General features: G+C 40.0%; 1 pseudogene; it reads left to right on the plus strand.

Moving 5' to 3' along the window:
* Window positions 1-1,667: 1,667 nt before the first annotated feature.
* Window positions 1,668-21,843, plus strand: LOC148442961 (uncharacterized; annotated as a pseudogene).
* The last annotated feature ends 751 nt before the right edge of the window (window positions 21,844-22,594 follow it).

Genomic DNA, 22,594 nt, shown 5'->3' on the forward strand with positions numbered 1-22,594 from the left:
CTGTGATCACTGGTCCTGTATATGCTGGAATTATGACACACAATACACTATGTATGACACATCTAATGGCTTACTGTGATCGCTGGTCCTGTATATGCTGGAATAATGACACAATACACTATGTATGACACATATAATGGGTTACTGTGATCACTGGTCCTGTATATGCTGGAATTATGACACACAATACACTATGTATGACACATCTAATGGCTTACTGTGATCGCTGGTCCTGTATATGCTGGAATTATGACACACAATACACTATGTATGACACATCTAATGGCTTACTGTGATCGCTGGTCCTGTATATGCTGGAATTATAACACACAATACACTATGTATGACGCATATAATGGGTTACTGTGATCTCTGGTCCTGTATATGCTGGAATTATGACACACAATACACTATGTATGACACATATAATGGGTTACTGTGATCGCTGGTCCTGTACATGCTGGAATTATGACACACAATACACTATGTATGACACATATAATGGGTTACTGTGATCACTGGTCCTGTATATGCTGGAATTATGACACACAATACACTATGTATGACACATATAATGGGTTACTGTGATCACTGGTCCTGTATATACTGGAATTATGACACACAATACACTATGTATGACACATATAATGGGTTACTGTGATCACTGGTCCTGTATATACTGGAATTATGACACACAATACACTATGTATGACACATATAATGGGTTACTGTGAATACTGGTCCTGTATATGCTGGAATTATGACACAGAATACACTATGTATGACACATATAATGGGTTACTGTGATCTCTGGTCCTGTATATGCTGGAATTATAACACACAATACACTATGTATGACGCATATAATGGGTTACTGTGATCTCTGGTCCTGTATATGCTGGAATTATGACACACAATACACTATGTATGACACATATAATGGGTTACTGTGATCGCTGGTCCTGTATATGCTGGAATTATGACACACAATACACTATGTATGACACATATAATGGGTTACTGTGATCGCTGGTCCTGTATAGGCTGGAATTATGACACACATAATACACTATGTATGACACATATAATGGGTTACTGTGATCGCTGGTCCTGTATAGGCTGGAATTATGACACACAATACACTATGTATGACACATATTAAAGCTGGATAAGTGCTAATTATGCCCTCTTCATTGACTGACCACACTCACTCTAAAATCGAGCATTTGGAAACCCCCCTCTAGAAATCCTGCGTTTGCCACTGCTGCACAGCCTTAATTATACACACCCCCTGCAACGGCCTCCCAACGTACATTCCCCCGGCCACCCCCCGTCAACACCCACGAACGGCACTTCCTGTCGTCAGCATCGGAGGGGTCTCCGTCCTCGCTGTGTATGCCGTGCGATCCTTTACTCGCCGCACAGACTGGTTCATGCAGATGCAGTATGCAAACATCGGCCGGTTCTATGCGTTCCTTGCTGAATCGGGCCCTGAGCCTGTAACTCTGTATACACTACATCCATCGGGCATCTCTCCCTGGCTGCAGAAGCGTTGTCGGTGGTGCCGGCCCCTCTAGCAGCCAGCTGAGCTCTCTGTACACAGGAGACCGGGAGGTGATCCCTGCATGTGACAGGACGGAGCTGCAACAGTAACCCGGCCGGGGGCTCCCAGCAACAGCAAGGAGGTACCCACTACCCCATGTGCTGTCTATCCTTACCTCCTCAGTACCCTCAGTACTGCCCCAGCTGCTATCCTGACCCAGCACTGCCCCTAACCCTCTCCTTGTCCCACCACTACTGCCCTGGCTGCTATCTACCCTTGCCCCCTCCCTAACCCCAGCACTGCCTGCCCCTAGCCTACTCCTTGCCACCCAGCAATGTCGCAACAACTGTCTGCACTTACCCCTCCCTACCCCCAGCCCTGCCTGCCCTTACTCCCCTCTAGTTTCAGCTCTACCCAAACTTCTCCCTGTCTTTACCCCCAGCTCTACCCCAAACCCCTGTACCCCAACTGCTACATACCCCCCAGCACTGTCCCAATTCCTACCTACCATCAACTCCCATAATATGTGAGTGGCCCCAGAAAAAGTGGAATAGGACCCCATTTTTTTTAAAGTAAGGGGTCCCTGGGACCCACAGTTTTATTCGCTCAACGAGATCACTTGCCAATGGTAATAAGACATAGGGTACAAGGACATAGGGTGTGAGGAGAGGACTAGGGGGCTGGGTGATCCCACCCCACAGTATATATCCCCCTGACCCTGCTGTGCTATACATATATATATATATATATATATATATATATATATTATATAATGAAAAAACAGAGTTCACTCACCAGGGCTCACTCACCAGTAGGTGTAAAAACACCTACTTTAATAATACCAGCATTGGTGCAGTATAAGAGTCGACGTTTCGACCGCAGAAACGCGTTTTTTTTCAAGACCCCTCCAGTGCAGACAGACAAAACACAGTAATAAGGAATAGGGTACAATAGAGTATGCTCTCTGGTTGCATGCTGAATGGATGTCTCTCTAAAAGCTGTCTTGACAAAGACCCTCCGGGGCCAAAACGTCGACTATACTTCTTGAATGTTGGTTTAATAAAAAGTTGATTTCTTCTCATACACGAGCGGTGAGTGCCCTGATTTTGGCTTTTGTGCCAATCCCTGGATTATATTATTGGATTGACTTTTTCTCTTCTCCTTCAAGGAGCACCCTGCATACAATTTATATTTTCGATGTGAGTGCAGATCCCAATAATATATATATATATATATATATATATATAGAGAGAGAGAGAGAAATGGTAATAAGGCATAGGGTATGAGGGGAGGGCTAGGAAACTGTGTGACCCCCCCAGTCGCTGCACAATATACCTACACTACTACTATAATTGCATCCTATATATAGCTTTCCCGCTAGGCTGTTTTAGCAGGGTGCCGCACCCTGCCCTAATTCTAAAGGACAAAAAGTACCCTGCCCTCCGGCGCAGCACCCCGCTGAAACAGCCTGCGGGTGACGTCCCCACCTGCTGGTTGCAGTGTCCCGTGGGTGGGGAAAACTGCGGTGTAGCAGTAGTCGCTGGTGAATGGATGCCAGGCGCATGCGCCCAGCATCCATTCACACTGATAGCGCTTGGGGGCTGCCCGGCAAGTGCTGGGCGCGCCCACAAGAGTGACGAAAAGGGGGACGCGCCTTTTCAGACGCGCGCTTAGACGTGCCCTTTTTCTAGGTACCGTGCCCGGCGCCGGGCCTAGAGGGAACACTACAGTTCCTACTAGACCATTAAAGAAGTAAGTACATATTTACATTTTAAAACACATTATACTTTAAATATACAGTTACACATTTTAAATGGATATGTGGTGTGCTTTACACACCACAGCGCTGCAGCTCAGGTCCTCCTTTCCCGGCTCAGTGCTGCACATACTTTTTAAAATACATTATACATTTTATCCATCTTCTATGTTTTATTTAGTGTGATCACTAGGCTTTGTTAATACAGCCCTGCAGTGCCAGTGTTCTGCAGCCTGGCTCTAGACTCCCGGCTACAGCGACTCTCCCTGCATCGCTGGAGCTTCCTGGGCTGTGGCACATAGGTAACATTAAAATATTTACACACACGGCGCCTGATGCCGGTAATGCATTTGAAATTGGCACCAAGCGCCGATAGGTCTCTTTGAAAATGGCGCCGCGATACATGGGTTAACTCCTTCAGTGCAGCAGTCGCCATTTCTCCTTCATCCACTAGGGGACACTGGAAGGCATAGACGGGGTATAGATGGTGCTAAAGTGGAGCTGTAGCACTTAAATTTTTTTAATAAGTGTGACTAGCTCCTCCCCCTCTATAGCGTTCCCGCTAGGCTGTTTTAGCGGGGCGCGGCACCCTGCCCTCCTTCTGGAGGGCAAAAAGCGCCCTGCCCTAACAGCCTGCGGGAGCCGTTCTCACCCGCGGGACGCAGTGTCCCGCGGGTGGACAAACATGCGGTGACCCGGTCACCGCCGGAGAACAGACGCCGGGCGCATGCGCCCGGCATCTATTCTCCCTTTCTGCAGCGCTTGGGGGCTGCCCGGCATGTCCGTAAGTGCCGGGCACGCCCCCAAGTATGACGAAAAGGGGACACGTCTTATAGACACGCCCCCTTTTCATAACCACGCCCCCTTTTCGGAGGCGCGCGCAGAAGATTGCCCTCTCTAGCTCCGGCGCCCTGCCTGCCGCCGGACCTAGAGGGAACACTATATATATATATATATATATATATATATATATATATATACCTACACCACTACTATAATTACTTCCTATATATACCTACACTACTATAATTACCTCCTATATATACCTACACTACTACTATAACTACCTCCTATATATACCTACACTACTACTATAATTACCTCCTATATATACCTACACTACTACTATAATTACCTCCTATATATACCTACACTACTACTATAATTACCTCCTATATATACCTACACTACTACTATAATTACCTCCTATATATACCTACACTACTACTATAATTACCTCCTATATATACCTACACTACTACTATAATTACCTCCTATATATACCTACACTACTACTATAATTACCTCCTATATATACCTACACTACTACTATAATTACCTCCTGTATATACCTACACTACTACTATAATTACTTCCTATATATACCTACACTGCTACTATAATTACCTCCTGTATATACCAACACTGCTACTATAATTACCTCCTATATATACCTACACTACTACTATAATTACATCCTATATATACCTACACTACTACTATAATTACCTCCTATATATACCTACACCACTACTATAATTACCTCCTATATATACCTACACTACTACTATAATTACCTCCTATATATACCTACACCACTACTATAATTACCTCCTATATATATCTACACTACTACTATAATTACATCCTATAAATACCTACACCACTACTATAATTACCTCCTATATATATATGTAGTATGGGGAAGAAGAAGAAAACTCTCTTGTTGGGGGCACTCGAATGTAAAGGTTATAATAAGAATAATATATAAAAAATAACTTTTATTAGATATATTTTAAAATACCAAAAAACAAGTCTGAGCCTGTTACTTATTGGCATTACTGTTGGAATAACAGCTATAAATTATCACAAGCAGAACACGAACATACATAGAACATAAGACAACATATAATACAATACTTATCAAAATTGTGTGAAGCTAAGTGAAATATTACAAATGGGTCTATAATTCTCTGTCTCATACAATATTGAGACCTATATAAAACATATACTAGTTCAATGACCTCATAATGTCGTCATAGCACAATGGCTAATCAGAATTACGGCAGAAGCATACAAGGAAATCTTCTAGAAAAGAATGTGATAATAACCATACAATATTCAATATAGGTTACGTGAGATATCACAGCACAATAACACTGAACAGTAATCAGAGAAATACAATGATAAGGGGGTCAGATGATGCTGCCATGACGAATCCCGCCTGTACACAGCCGGATTCGAGGGTCTGAGACGCGCGTTTCACTGTCGCTTCCTCAGTCAGATGCATGTTATTTCATTACGATAACTATTGTCTCTATGAGTACTCTCATTGGGGTGCGCCTATTAGAGGTTCCTGCAATGTTTACACCAGGACCTTCTTTTTAACACAGTCCAACAGCAGATACTCATTGTACTTATTCCCTACCCTGGGAGTACCTTTATAGTACGCTCACATGCCATTCAATGGTTATACAATGGCATGCAGCAGCTGCTATTTTGTAAACTCCACATAAAGGAGTAGCTTTACTTTTACCTATAACCTTACTGTCTACAAGTACCTGGGTGGCATCACAGGCGACCTACGTGTGATCTGCCTCTCATTACAACTTGTGATTTACTTATATTCATTTTGATATTTGCAGGGTCAGCTATTATTTCATCTGACCCCCTTATCATTGTATTTCTCTGATTACTGTTCAGTGTTATTGTGCTGTGATATCTCACGTAACCTATATTGAATATTGTATGGTTATTATCATATTCTTTTCTAGAAGATTTCCTTGTATGCTTCTGCCGTAATTCTGATTAGCCATTGTGCTATGACGACATTATGAGGTCATTGAACTAGTATATGTTTTATATAGGTCTCAATATTGTATGAGACAGAGAATTATAGACCTATTTGTAATATTTCACTTAGCTTCACACAATTTTGATAAGTATTGTATTATATGTTGTCTTATGTTCTATGTATGTTCGTGTTCTGCTTGTGATAATTTATAGCTGTTATTCCAACAGTAATGCCAATAAGTAACAGGCTCAGACTTGTTTTTGGTATTTTAAAATATATCTAATAAAAGTTATTTTTTAAATATTATTCTTATTATAACCTTTACATTCGAGTGCCCCCAACAAGAGAGTTTTCTTCTTCTTCCCCATACTACGTTTATCTATACTCTCATGGGGAGCACCTCCACACTTTACAATATTTTTGCTTGACACCTATACTAGGGTTTGATATTTATAATTGTGGATTTTCATTATTCTTTTGACTAATTATATCCAATATATTATATCCTGTGCTCAAACTATATCCCCCTATTCCCCCCTTCCCTGGTCATTTATGTACCTCCTATATATACCTACACTACTACTATAACTACTTCCTATATATACCTACACTACTACTATAATTACTTCCTATATATACCTACACTACTACTATAATTACCTCCTATATATATATATATATATATATATATATATATATCTACACTACTACTATAATTACCTCCTATATATACCAACACTGCTACTATAATTACCTCCTATATATACCTACACTACTACTATAATAATAATTACATCCTATATATACCTACACTACTACTATAATTACATCCTGTAAATACCTACACTACTACTATAATTACCTCCTATATATACCTACACTACTACTATAATTACCTCCTATATATACCTACACTACTACTATAATTACCTCCTATATATACCTACACTACTACTATAATTACTTCCTATATATATTAGGGATGTGCAGGCTCGGATAGGTTCGAGTTTGCACGTGGAGTTCGGATTTTTCCCTCCAAAAAAACGGAACTCAGAACGAGGCAAAACGTCATCTTACATGGACGAACATCATCATTCCTGGACAAAAGACCAGGAATGATGATGTTCGTCCATGTAAGATGACGTTTTGCCTCGTTCTGAGTTCCGTTTTTTTGGAGGGAAAAATCCGAACTCCACGTGCAAACTCGAACCTATCCGAGCCTGCACATCCCTAATATATATATATATATATATATATATCTACACTACTACTATAATTACCTCCTATATATACCAACACTGCTACTATAATTACCTCCTATATATACCTACACTACTACTATAATAATAATTACATCCTATATATACCTACACTACTACTATAATTACATCCTGTAAATACCTACACCACTACTATAATTACCTCCTATATATACCTACACTACTACTATAACTACCTCCTATATATACCTGTACTACTACTATAATTACCTCCTATATATACCTACACTACTACTATAATTACTTCCTATATATACCTACACTACTACTATAATTACATCCTATATATACCTACACCACTACTATAATTACCTCCTATATATACCTACACTACTACTATAACTACCTCCTATATATACCTACACTACTACTATAATTACTTCCTATATATACCTACACCACTACTATATGTACCTCCTATATATACCTACACTACTACTATAATTACCTCCTATATATACCTACACTACTATAATTACCTCCTATATATACCTACACTACTATAATTACCTCCTATATATACCTACACTACTACTATAATTACATCCTATATATACCTACACTACTACTATAATTACATCCTATATATACCTACACTACTACTATAATTACCTCCTATATATACCTACACCACTACTATAATTACCTCCTATATATACCTACACCACTACTATAATTACCTCCTATATATACCTATACTACTACTATAATTCCCATATATATCTACACTACTACTATAATTACATCCTATATATACCTACACTACTACTGTAATTACCTCCTATATATACCTACACCACTACTATAATTACCTCCTATATATACCTACACCACTACTATAATTACATCCTATATATACCTACACCACTACTATAATTACATCCTATATATACCTACACCACTACTATAATTACATCCTATATATACCTACACCACTACTATAATTACCTCCTATATATACCTACATTACTACTATAATTACCTCCTATATATACATACACTACTACTGTAATTACCTCCTATATATACCTACACTACTACTGTAATTACCTCCTATATATACCTATACTACTACTATAATCACCTCCTATATATACCTACACTACTACTATAATTACCTCCTATATATACCTACACCATTACTATAATTACCTCCTATATATACCTACACTACTACTATAATTACTTCCCATATATACCTACACTACTACTATAATTACATCCTATATATACCTACACTACTACTATAATTACCTCCTGTATATACCTACACTACTACTATAATTACCTCCTATATATACCTACACTACTACTATAATTACCTCCTATATATACCTACACTAACTATAATTACCTCCTATATATACCTATACTACTACTATAATTACCTCCTATATATACCTACACTACTACTATAATTACCTCCTATATATACCTACACTACTACTATAATTACCTCCTATATATACCTACACCACTACTATAATTACCTCCTATATATACCTACACCACTACTATAATTACATCCTATATATACCTACACTACTACTATATTTACATCCTATATATACCTACACTACTACTATAATTACCTCCTATATATACCTACACTACTACTATAATTACCTCCTATATATGCCTACACCACTACTATAATTACCTCCTATATATACCTACACCACTACTAAAATTACTTCATATATATGCCTACACTACTACTATAATTTCTTCATATATATGCCTACACCACTACTATAATTACCTCCTATATATACCTACACCACTACTATAATTACCTCCTATATATACCTACACTACTACTATAATTACCTCCTATATATATCTACTATACTACTATAATTACTTCCTATATATACCTACACCACTACTATAATTACTTCCTATATATTCCTACACCACTACTATAATTACCTCCTATATATACCTACACCACTACTATAATTTCCTCCTATATATACCTACACCACTACTATAATTACCTCCTATATATACCTACATCACTACTATAATTACCTCCTATATATACCTACATCACTACTATAATTACCTCCTATATATACCTACACCACTACTATAATTACCTCCTATATATACCTACACCACTACTATAATTAACTCCTATATATACCTACACCACTACTATAATTAACTCCTATATATACCTACACCACTACTATAATTACCTCCTATATATACCTACACCACTACTATAATTACCTCCTATATATACCTACACCACTACTATAATTACCTCCTATATATACCTATACTACTACTATAATTCCCATATATATCTACACTACTACTATAATTACATCCTATATATACCTACACTACTACTGTAATTACCTCCTATATATACCTACACTACTACTATAATTACCTCCTATATATACCTATACTACTACTATAATTACTTCTTATATATACCTACACTACTACTATTATTACCTCCTATATATACCTACACTACTACTATAATTACCCCCTATATATACCTACACTACTACTATAATTACCTCCTGTATATACCTACACTACTACTATAATTACCTCCTATATATACCTACACTACTACTATAATTACCTGCTATATATACACCTACACTACTACTATAATTACCTCCTATATATACCTACACTACTACTATAATTACCTCCTGTATATACCTACACTACTACTATAATTACCTCCTATATATACCTACACTACTACTATAATTATCTCCTATATATACCTACACTACTACTATAATTACCTCCTATATATACCTACACTACTACTATAATTATCTCCTATATATACCTACACTACTACTATAATTACCTCCTATATATACCTACACTACTACTATAATTACCTCCTATATATACCTACACTACTACTATAATTACCCCCTATATATACCTACACTACTACTATAATTACCTCCTGTATATACCTACACTACTACTATAATTACCTCCTATATATACCTACACTACTACTATAATTACCTGCTATATATACCTACACCACTACTATAATTACCCCCTATATATACCTACACTACTACTATAATTACCTCCTATATATACCTACACCACTACTATAATTACCTCCTGTATATACCTACACTACTACTGTAATCACCTCCTATATATACCTACACCACTACTATAATTACTTCCTATATATACCTACACCACTACTATAATTACCTCCTATATATACCTACACCACTACTATAATTACCTCCTATATATACCTACACTACTACTATAATTACCTCCTGCATAACGGTGGGTTTCGTTCTGATCGGAATGAAATAGTACACACATGTGACCAATATGAGTGAGTACAAATGAACACACTTTATTTACAAGTAACAAACAAACAATAAACAAACAACATACAAAGTATACAGTATACTCAACTTTTGTCTATGTATTCAGATGACACCGGTAAATCATCATCTTCAGCATAAGATGTACTTCATCTTATCTTCTCTCTGGGGAGCCCTCGTTTTCCAACGCCCAGATAATTCAATTTACATTGCAGGCACCTCTACTGCAGAGTCTTAGGTCCATACATGAGCTAATGGGTCCTTTGTGTACCTCTGGTTTATATACCCTAGTCTGGGGTGTTGGCTTGCCGGATATTAAGCCCATATCAGTTACATACAGTGCTAGGTATCAAGCACTCCTTGGTCCAGCATAGCATTGACCAAACTTATCTCTATTGCACATGCTCCGTAAGCACTAAGATATTCAGACAAAGAGAATACAGTAATGACGTATCCTAATGTCTGGAGATGAACTCTATTTCAAGGCTCCTTTGTATAGAGTCTGGACATCAGTTAATTACCCATAATGCATAGCATCTCTACAAATCTTAGAGTGGAATGTGGTTCACTACTGATAAGAACATGTAGGCTATGAATGGCTCATTATACTTATAGTTGTAGAAATGGCAGGTGGGAGCTAGGCCTCAATTTATATCTTCTTTGACCCCAAAAGGTCATTTGACCATTCTATGGTAAAACAGCAACTGTATTAAGACCATCTCATTTCAAACCTCAAAGAGGCCTAGCAAGGGGTATAGGTGTGTGTTACAACTTATATGCCTATGTAGAAATTAACTATTTATCCCACTGATTACACCTCCTATATATACCTACACTACTACTATAATTACCTCCTATATATACCTACACTACTACTATAATTGCCTCCTGTGTATACCTATACTACTATAATTGCCTCCTATGTATACCTTTACCAGGGCTTGACACATTTTTGTAAAATCTAGGTGCCAGCTTAAAAATTTGAAGCAGATCATCGTCCGCGACCAAGGACTTATACCAGAGGTTGGAAGCGGAGCCACTCGTGCAGCGTCCGGACACTACACGGTGACAACACACCAAACTGCTTATTAAGAACTGTCCGTTGCCAGTTCTTTGCCACAGCTGGTAATTGTTTTTCTTTCAGCTGACTGGGGATACCCCTATGATTTTCTTCTTTTGTTGTTTTATTTGTATATGTTTATAATTAAACTGTGCTTCACTATATTCCTCTATTTATATTTGTTTTTGAGACCACTGTGTCCACTGATGAGGAAAGTTTTCCTGACTCGTCACTTACAGGAATGTAATGTATATTCCAGCGAATGTGCATGAGATTACTATCTTTCGTTGTTTTAATGATATTCTATTGTTTAGTAGGGTGTGATTTTATTGATATTAAAGTTTTATTTGTTTTTTTTGCTTAATTTAGGGTGAAGCCCTGACTGATAATAAGACAGAAGACACAAAGGGAGAAGAAGAGACGTATGTAACTGATATGAAGGCAGAAGATATAGAGGGAGAAGAAGAGACGTATGTGACTGATATGAAGGCAGAAGATATAGAGGGAGAAGAGACGTATGTGACTGATATGAAGGCAGAAGATATAGAGGGAGAAGAGACGTATGTGACTGATATGAAGGCAGAAGATATAGAGGGAGAAGAAGAGACATGTGTGACTGATATGGAGGGAGAAGAAGAGACGTATGTGACTGATATGAAGGCAGGAGATATAGAGAGAGAAAAAGAGATGTATGTGAGGGGTGATCAGCAGTGTAAGGAGGAGGAAATCCGTACAGATATCGGCACAGTAGTAGTAGTAGTAGTAATCACTTATTACATAATAGAGTCACATATTCTCCTTGCACAGTCATTATAATAATCTCTTAATCTACACCCTCCTCTGCCAGTACAGACTAATGAGGACAATGTATATTTCAGTGATATATGATTATACAATATAGCACAGAATAATTACCCCCAGTACTCTAAGCCTGGGTACACACTCGAGTAACGGGCATTCATTTAGACATCACCTGTGAACAGTGATTGTGCGCCCACACTGGATCACTTTAATGAACAACGGAACGATTACCGTTACATCATTCATTAACCATGCACTGGCTGTAAGCGATATCGCTAGGTTTGATGTGCAACACGATCATGGGAGTGCACAATCGCCAGTACACACTGAGTGATGTAGGCAATATGTCGTTATGAAACCAGTGTTCGCAAATACGCACTATAGCGCGTATTTTACCCGATATTGGGCACTGGGGTCTCACTTTTATAAAGTAGTTGGGTCCCTGGGGATGCGCTGTGCTGTGGCCAATCCCTGACAGCTGGCTGCAGCACAGCGCGTCCCCCTGCAGAGAAAGACACAACGCTGTCTGTTATAGCAGCCAATGAGAGTCAGACTGCACGGCTGCGGAGCTCGCTGCCTGGAAGCCAAGTAGCGGCAGCAGTTTGGCACTTTCCGCGAGCCAGCAGCCAATAAGGAGGCAGGCGCAATGAGCCAATCATAGCCCCGCCCACTCGTGGTGTCTTGAATTAGACGCCGCTGAGGAGGAAACTTCAGTATAGCCGGCGGAGGAGAGGAGTGAAGACCTTCCGAAGAGAAGAGCGGCGCGGGAACAGTTCTGGCGGCCGCGCAAGAGGCCAGAAGACAGCGTGATCAAGAAGGAAGAAAGGAAGAGGCGGCGCCGCTGGCCAGAAGGATGAAGTTGAGGACCAGAGAGGACTGCGAGGGTGGAAAGTAAAAGAGCTAACGAAGCTCCACCCCGCAGCCTCTTCCACCGTACAGGTAGGCGGCCTTGGGCCACCGTTATTTAACCCCTCCCTAGACCACCAGGGTTGTCGGGCACTAGGCCCGTGGGATAAAGTCAGGCAATAGGCCTGTGGGTATATAGGTGGGCACAAGGTCCGGGCTACATAGGGGGCATTAGGCCCAATTTAAGGTGTCTGCCCCACAAATAGGTGTAAGTGACCTTGGCATTAGGCCCAGGTCACTAAAAGGTGAATAGGTGGGCCAATACTGGGTGCAATGCATAGGGGGTCAACTACTGGTGGCACTGCATAGGGGGAATTACTACTGCGGGCACTGCATAGGCAGGATTACTGCTGGGGGCAATGCGTAGGGGGTCAACTACTAGGGGCAATGCATAGGGGGACGACTACTGGGGGCAATGCATAGGGGGACTACTAGGGGCAATGCATAGGGGGACTAAAGGGTATTAATGTGCGGCATAATGTGTAAAGGCCGGGCATGGCTGTGTGGCATCATTTGTAAGGGGTTAGGGGAGGTCTGAGAGATATATGTGGAGCTCTAAAGCATAAATTATTTTGGGACCCAGAAATGGTCAGGAAGGACCCCATTTTTTTAAAGTGGAGGGTCGCTGGGACCCACATATTTTGTCACTCACCACGATCACTGTGGAACGGCATATCGGCCCGACATCGCTCCAGCTGTACCTATCTTAAAACACACCAGTAGAAAGTTCCATCCATTCCACCATGAATTAAAAGGCACCATCATAATCTCACTAAAGGTTAAAGCTCCCATATCCAGAAATACGGAATATTCTAAAATATGGAATTTTTTTTAGCATGACTGAGATAGTGGCACCTTTCCTCTCTGATGGTTCAGTGTGAACAAACTTTGTGTAATGCACAAAGTTATTAAACCTAATGTATGAAATTACCTTCAAGCTGTGTGTATATGAAACATAAATGCGTTCTGTGTTTAGACTTGGATCCCAGCCTCGAGTTCACTCATTATGGTATGTAAATATTCCAAAATACGGAAAAATCCAGTATCCAAAATACCCCTGGTCCCAAGCATTTTGGATCTGGGAGACTCAACCTGTATTAAATTAAATAGTCCCTTCATAAATAAAATTACTCACACCAATAATTAGAACCTACCCTCACCATTAAGTTAGTACACCTCCCTGTCCTTATGCACCTAGTTCATATAAGCCTTCCCGAAAACTTACCTTATTTCCATGGCCATCTGTGTTGTAGACACCTCTCTTGCTCTGAGGAGTCCCAGCACAACGGGTTGGTGGTGCACAGGTAAGGTGGAACTGCTGTCCCATAGATGACAAGGTTGGGAATTCCACCTTGTTTAGCCAATCATCTAGCTAATGGATAGAAGTCCCATTCCCCCCCACCACGCCCCCTACCCTGTGATCTGAGAAGGACAGTCTTCACTACTCCCTGGACGAAAGGCACAAAACTGAAAGTGATGTAATGTGTACCGGTCAGTCCCAGAAGAAACTATGGTCCCTTCCAGATTTGGAGCAGGCACTTCTTTGATGTCCATGGACACCACACATTCAACAATACTGTTGACGATTGGTCACGTGGACTCTTTACCCACAATCTGAACCATTTGCCATTTTCTAAATAAGAATTGGTCAAGAAGATCTGCCTAGTTTCTGAACCATGAAAATCTCTTCTACTGGATGCAAAACAGAATTCCAAGTAGTGCCCAAGAACTATTTATGTAATGTCACAAAACCCATAATCTCAAGTGCAGAAGATCACGGTATCAGCTGACACCCGGAGAAACAAATGTTCTGCGCTTCCCAGAAGAGAACTGACAAATATTTTCTAGCTGAAAGAAAAAACGCAGAAGTATCTCTGATTGTGTGAGATCTCCTGAGACTCAATCACTTTGCAAGGAACAAACATTTTTATATGGAGTCTGTAAGATTTATTTTCAGGGGGCGATTCAATTTTTTTTAAAGTAATATCAAAGATTAGGTGAAATGGTGGTTCCTCAGAAATGGAATGGACTGTGTTAATGATAGATACAAACTCTAAGGGTTTGTGGGCTCATCTGTACAATAAAGTAATGTTAACTGTATGGAGGCCAGAGAAAGACATGGCTAGCCAGAATCGGTATGAAATACCGATGGACGGGATGCCGGCTGTTAGTACACTGACAGCGGCAACACTTATGTTCAAATCCCGACAGCGGAACGGTGAGTACTGTTCCCCTGTCCTATTTAACCCCTAACCCTTACCCTCCTTTACTGTACCCAAATACTAACCCCCCGGTAAGTGCCTAAGCCTCCCCCCTTAGTGCCTAACCCTAAACCTCCCCCTGGTGGTGCCTGAACCTAGCCCCCCACTGCCAGGAGCCTAACCCTAACCTCTCCCCTCCTGCAGCCTAATGCTAACACCCCCAGGGGCGTCTAAGACCCCCCCGTCTCCCAAGACTGATATTTTTCCACGGTGTCCTTACGATCGGGATGCCGTCTCCCGGGATCCTAACGTCGGCATCCCGAGTCTTGTCAGGATTTTGGCGCTGGTGTTGTCTCGGCATTCGGAAATCCGATGACTGGGTTACGGTAGACGGCACTGCCACGAGTACACTTAGAAGTGCAGCCGCCCACTCAATGTCAGGAACCTTACCCACCTCTGGGGTATCGCGGAGAGTGCTGCTGGCGGGTCCTCTGCTTGATGGTGGTCTCGGGTCGGGAGCTCCGGCAGCGTTCACACTGGCTTTGGACACTGAATATGGTTATGGTGGCTCCTATCCGACTAGATGTGTCACTGAGGGGTCCTCCGTGTGCTGGTGGCCTCAGGGGGCTCGGGGTTGGGCATTGCCATGTTGGTCCTGGTCAGCTGTCCACTATGTCTCCAATGGGTATCCAGGTCAGCGGCCACCTGACAGCATCAACCAATCCCTGTGACAGTCGATATAAAGCCTTGCTCCTGTCAGCATTCAGTGCCTGAGCTTTGTTACTAATACATGCATCTGGTTCCAGCTCCCATGCTAAAGTTGTACCTGTGATTCTAACGACTCCGGCTCCTGTGTATTCATCAAAGTTTGGGTCACTCCGTCTCCAGTGTTATTTTCAATGTCTGGCTCCAGTGTGATCTCCAAGTCTGGTCCTACTCCAGCACCAGTATTATCACTAAGCCTGATCTCCTTCCATCTCTGGTATTTTCTCCAACTCAAGGTCCACCCTGGTCTGAGTGTGTTTCCCTAGTATAGTCCCATCTGTCCTCTACCTGCAAATCTGGCCTCAGTCCAGCCCAGTGTCTATTATTAGTACCATTCTTGGTTCTGACTATTATGGTATAATCTACGTTATATCGCCCTGCTGCTTATATTCGACCCTCTTTACTGCAAACCTTCTGTACCATCATTGAGCAGGTAAATACAAACAAATATAAAACCCAGGCGCTTAGGAGTTGATAGATTCTCTTCAGTCTCAATGCAGCTGTCTGAGGTAGTCGCCCTTATAAATATATATATATATATAACCACAGTCACAGAGGCTGGAGGTAATAATTGTTGTACTAAAGTCAAGTTTTAAAAAGATGCATAAACATTTATTTATAAATCAATCATATTAATAGTGTCAACAAGTGACCTCAAGTAAAACAATAACAACCTTAACAATATTAATAATGAACATGTAGCATGAAATGTATAATCCCTGGATATGGCCCAATATTAGATTCTCTCCTTTCTCCAGATATTGAAAGTGTAGTCTTTAAGATAGTCACTAATTAATAGTGAGGCTAATTAGCCTATACAATTAGATAGGTGGAAAGAGTTCTTTCAATTTGTATAATACCTGTAAAACTCCTGTCCCTTATTGCCAGAGTGTATAACGGAGACCATTGGAAATACACAACTTGTGCCTGGATGTTTAAATGCTCAACCTGACCAGCGGGGAGCGTCTGCGATAGGTGGTTGTCCGTTAGTATTCTGGGGTCGCAGATGATGAAGTCCCCGCTCGGTGCCACTCACAGCTCCAGCTGTATTGGTTCTGGGAGAAGGACCTAGGTGTTAGCCTGCGGCCGAATTGAAATTTCTGTCTTGTGCTCCGTATACCTCCAGGCAGTGCAGCAATGAGGTAGGGTCCGTTTCCCCAGCTGGCTTCCAAGTGAGCCCTTGCTCGTTGGTGGGGATGATGTTTGCTACTCCCTGGGAGATGGTTGAGCCGGGTGCTGCCGGCAGAAAGCCACAGGTCTTTAGAGTTGCAGACAGGAGTTGAGTTGAGCCGTATCCACGGGATTTTTAGCATAGAATAACACCTACGCGTTTCAACATCTCAAGGACATCTTTTTCAAGGTGGATACAATGTAATCATGTCCAGATACTTAAATAGCATTCTAAATGAGCTACATTCAATCCAGCTGTTAATTAAAATATTTGATTTTGAGTACAACCATTTAAAATACTGATAAGAGATTCAAACAGGAGGGAGTATAGACTGCATAAATCAAGTCTATGCAGAAATTGTACTTAATGTTTAATTTGTAAATTGGAATGTGATAAAACACTATCTCAATAAAAACGTTTTTGAGATGTTTATTTTCAATAGACAGCTCACATTAAAATAATCTTATATGTCACGGTCTGCTTTATGTTTCTTAGTGGACTAGCATATACTAGTCAAAAGAAGTTAATAATTAATAAATCAGTCTGGGAGTGTACACATATACATATAAATGCATCTTTTTAAAACTTGACTTGAGTACAACAATTATTACCTCCAGCCTCTGCGACTGTGGTTTCTCTCTCTCTCTCTCTCTCTCTCTCTCTATCTATCTATATATATAAAATCATTGAGCAGATACCTGAGCCGCTACTGAGCAATACAGATTCCCCAGTCCTGACACTGGACAGGTACTAACAGATTTATTGAGCAGTGATACAGCGCACTCGGGGGCAATAATGAAATTGTTATAAATAATGGACTTGAACTACAAGTCCCAGTAATCTTGCACATATGTAAACGGATATTTGGAAACTAAAATGGTCACAAGATATATAAGGCAGACTTATTGGTGGATAGCGGAATGGAGTGAGCCATGGGGAGTAGAGCACAGAGGCAGGATAGGAGGCACAGAACAAATGCACTGATAAGCTGTGTGGGAAAAGAAAGGCTGAGGAGGCAGGACTGTGTAGGAGCAGTGAGGTATGAGGCACACGTACTGATGGACAGCAAGGCTGCACAGGCATAGCAATATTTACACTATGACACTTCTGTACTTTATAGTGGGACCGCGTGTAACTTGCAGGATCAGAGCATCAGGTGTTGGGTATATATATGGGCACCAGTGTGTACAATGTATATGTAATAATTACACTATGACACACCTGTAATGTATAGCAGCACCATGTACATTATCAGGACAGCGTGTAACTTGCAGGCTCAGAGCAGCAGGTGCTGGGTACATATACGAGCACCAGTGTGTACAATGTATATGTAGCCATAGCTTGTTCTAGAGGTAAGACCTCTGCATTGCCGCAGGTACAGTTCTCCTGGATATTGCTCATCTTACCTACAAGCCTGGAGGCAGCCGTATTATTCTCACATTTCTGCTGTAATTTTATATAAACACCGGTCTGATATATTACAGCACATGTTATAGCTGTATTATCACCACACGTTGCTGTCATATTACAGAGTAATTCCCAGCACATGTTATAGCTGTATTATCACCACACGTTGCTGTCATATTACAGAGTAATTCCCAGCACAAATGATTATAATAAAGCTGTAATCCCTGCTCTATGTATAACGGAGCATAAAATGTCAGGTGATGAGTTTTATATTGTGCCTTGGAGCATCGTGAGTTTATCCATTTGATGGTGATTTAAGGTCATTTGATAAGTCTTTATTGGAAAATTAAATTTATGTGGCATCAGTCATATATTTATTTTATTCCCAGCAGATGGAGGTAACAGTAGGAATATCTTGAAGGAAAATCTATATTTATCTCCAGATTGTGAAATAGAAGATAATGACATCAAAGAAGATTCTCCAAGAGAATACCCCATTACCCCAATTATACATCCAGTACCTCACAGTGCAGATGTATCTCCTGATCCTGCTTATAATGAGGAATGTTCTCCTGGTACCTCTATCGCAGCTCTTAGAGTAGATAAAGTGTTTCCCTCTTCTATAGATGACAAATGTTTTACACAGAATACAAAGCCTATTACCCAGCAGCCAGCTAAGGCAGGTGATAGGCCATTTCCATGCTCTGAGTGTGAGAAATGTTTTAAATATAAATCACATCTTGTTACACATCAGAGAAGTCACACAGGTGAGAAACTATTTTCATGTTCCGAATGTGGGAAATGTTTTACAAACAAATCACAGCTTATTAGACATCTGCGAAGCCACACAGGTGAGAAACCATTTCCATGTTCTGAGTGTGGGAAATATGTTACATACAAATCAAAACTAGTTATACATGAGAGAGTTCACACTGGTGAGAAACCATTTCCATGCAATGAGTGTGGGAAATGTTTTACATATAAAATTGATCTTGTTAGACATCAGAGAAGTCACACAAGTGAGAAACCATTTTCGTGTTCTGAGTGTGGGAAATGTTTTATAGGGAAATCACATCTTGTTATACATCAAAGAACTCACACAGGTGAGAAACCATTTCCATGCACTGAATGTGGGAAATGTTTTTCACTAAAATCTCAACTTTTTTTGCATCAGAGAAGTCACACAGGTGAGAAACCGTTTCCATGTTCTGAGTGTGGGAAATGTTTTACACAAAAATCACAACTTGTTAAACATCAGAGAACTCACACAGGTGAGAAACCATTTCCATGCTTTGAGTGTGGAGTAAGTTTTACACAGAAATCAGATCTTGTTTCACATGAGAGATGTCATACAGGTGAGAAACCATTTCCATGTTCTGAGTGTGGGAAATGTTTCCAACAAAAATCAGATCTTGTTAAACATCATAGAACTCACACAGGTGAGAAACCATTTCCATGTTCTGAGTGTGGGAAATGTTTCCAACAAAAATCGGATCTTGTTATACATCAGAGACGTCATACAGGTGAGAAACCATTTCCATGTTCTGTGTGTGGGAAATGTTTTTCACTAAAATCAAATCTTGTTGCACATCAGAGAAGTCACACAGGTGAGAAACCATTTCCATGCACTGAGTGTGGGAAATGTTTTACACAGAAATCAAATCTTGTTATACATCAGAGACGTCATACAGGTGAGAAACCATTTCCATGTTCTGAGTGTGGAATAAGTTTTACACAAAAATCAGATCTTGTTGCTCATCAGAGACGTCATACAGGTGAGAAACCATTTCCATGTTCTGAGTGTGGAAAATGTTTTTCACAAAAATCAAATCTTGTTAAACATCAGAGAAGTCACATAGGTAAGAAACCATTTCCATGATCTGAGTGTGGGAAATGTTTTAAGCAAAAATCATATCTTGTTAAACATCAGAGAAGTCACATAGGTAAGAAACCATTTCCATGATCTGAGTGTGGGAAATGTTTTAAGCAAAAATCATATCTTGTTAAACATCAGAGAAGTCACATAGGTAAGAAACCATTTCCATGATCTGAGTGTGGGAAATGTTTTAAGCAAAAATCATATCTTGTTAAACATCACAGACATTACCCAGATTAGCTATTCTCATGATCTGATTGTTAGAAATTACAAAACTAATCTCATTAAACCATTAATTGTATACTTGAGTTATTTAGTAACTGTAGCCTTTATAGCAATTTGGTATTGGATCACCTGAATGGTATAAAAGTGTGTAGGAAGTCATGAGGAACAGTGGCTAAGAGTGCTGTCATCTAATAATAGATCATAAGGTCTGAGACCTGACAGACCAGTTCCTGCCACCCACCTCCTCCCCTCTATGTAATACCTATTATATGCTGCAGGGAGGCCATGTGCCCAGAGCAATGGGATGATATAAACAGTTATATCAGATTAATTTGCTAGAGAAAAATAAAAGCTGTCACACACCATCAGGACACAACAGTGAGGAGAGAGGACTGTCCTTTATGTGGGTGTCCCTGGTGCTCCAGGTGGTGTCTCCAGTATATGTATCTTTTATTTTAAATAAACTACTTTTTGTCTACTTCTCTTAACTGAGATTAGAGGATGATGCTATTAAGATCTATTTATGTAACTTAATATTGTGCAGTATGTACTAATACAATATACCTGCTACATTGTAATATGGATTTCCATGTACAAAATGCCAGACCAACATCTACTTTCTACTATTGGGATTTGAGGGAATGTCATAAGCTAATTAACTAAGGGAAGTATAATTAAAGTATAATTAAAAGCTTTTATTTTTATTCAGTATATCTGTGTTTGAGTTAATGAATAGACCAATATACCTAACACAAATTATGCTGAGCCACTCTCTATAGCCAAGCGTGAACATTGAGATTGAAGCTGGGCATATACTTACAGTCCTTTAGAGGAACTCCACAGCTGGACACAGAAATGGCTGGATACAGCTCTCATTAATATAAACCCAGAGGTCTGTATTTATCATACAGGAGTTATTTGATGAGATACCAACCAGATTGATTTTTATAACAAACATTGTTTTCAACTGGACACATGAGAGCGATCATATGTAATAATAAGATATTATTACCTTGGGAAGTTACGATCCATCTTTATCTAGAAGTGAGATCCAGTGAGCATATTATTCAGTGCCTATATTTTTATATATATGCTTATTGGGATTTAAAATATTTTTTGTTGAGTGTAAAAAGATTTGTTAAATTTTTTTTGTTGCGTCTTGATCATTATTGGTTCTGCCATGCCTAGTACTTGTGTAGTTAATAGGTGGAATTAATTAGTGCAAAACCTTGTTTCTTCTTCAGCTTCCATAGGGCTCCACAGGGAGACATTGGGGGGAAGGGAAGTGTAGATGGTGGATGAAGACCGGACACCAGTTAAGCTTTTGGACTCTCAGAATGCTCCAGTCCTTTCCTATACCTTGAGCCTGAGGCAAATCAGTTTGCCAGGTGTCCGGCAGGAGCTGGATCACATCTATAACGGTGGGCTGCATTATGCAACCCAAGCTTTTAATTTTATTTTT

The sequence above is a fragment of the Taudactylus pleione genome, unplaced genomic scaffold (genome assembly GCF_031769625.1).
Source record: "Taudactylus pleione unplaced genomic scaffold, aTauple2 ptg001378l, whole genome shotgun sequence".
Classification (NCBI taxonomy): domain Eukaryota; kingdom Metazoa; phylum Chordata; class Amphibia; order Anura; family Myobatrachidae; genus Taudactylus; species Taudactylus pleione.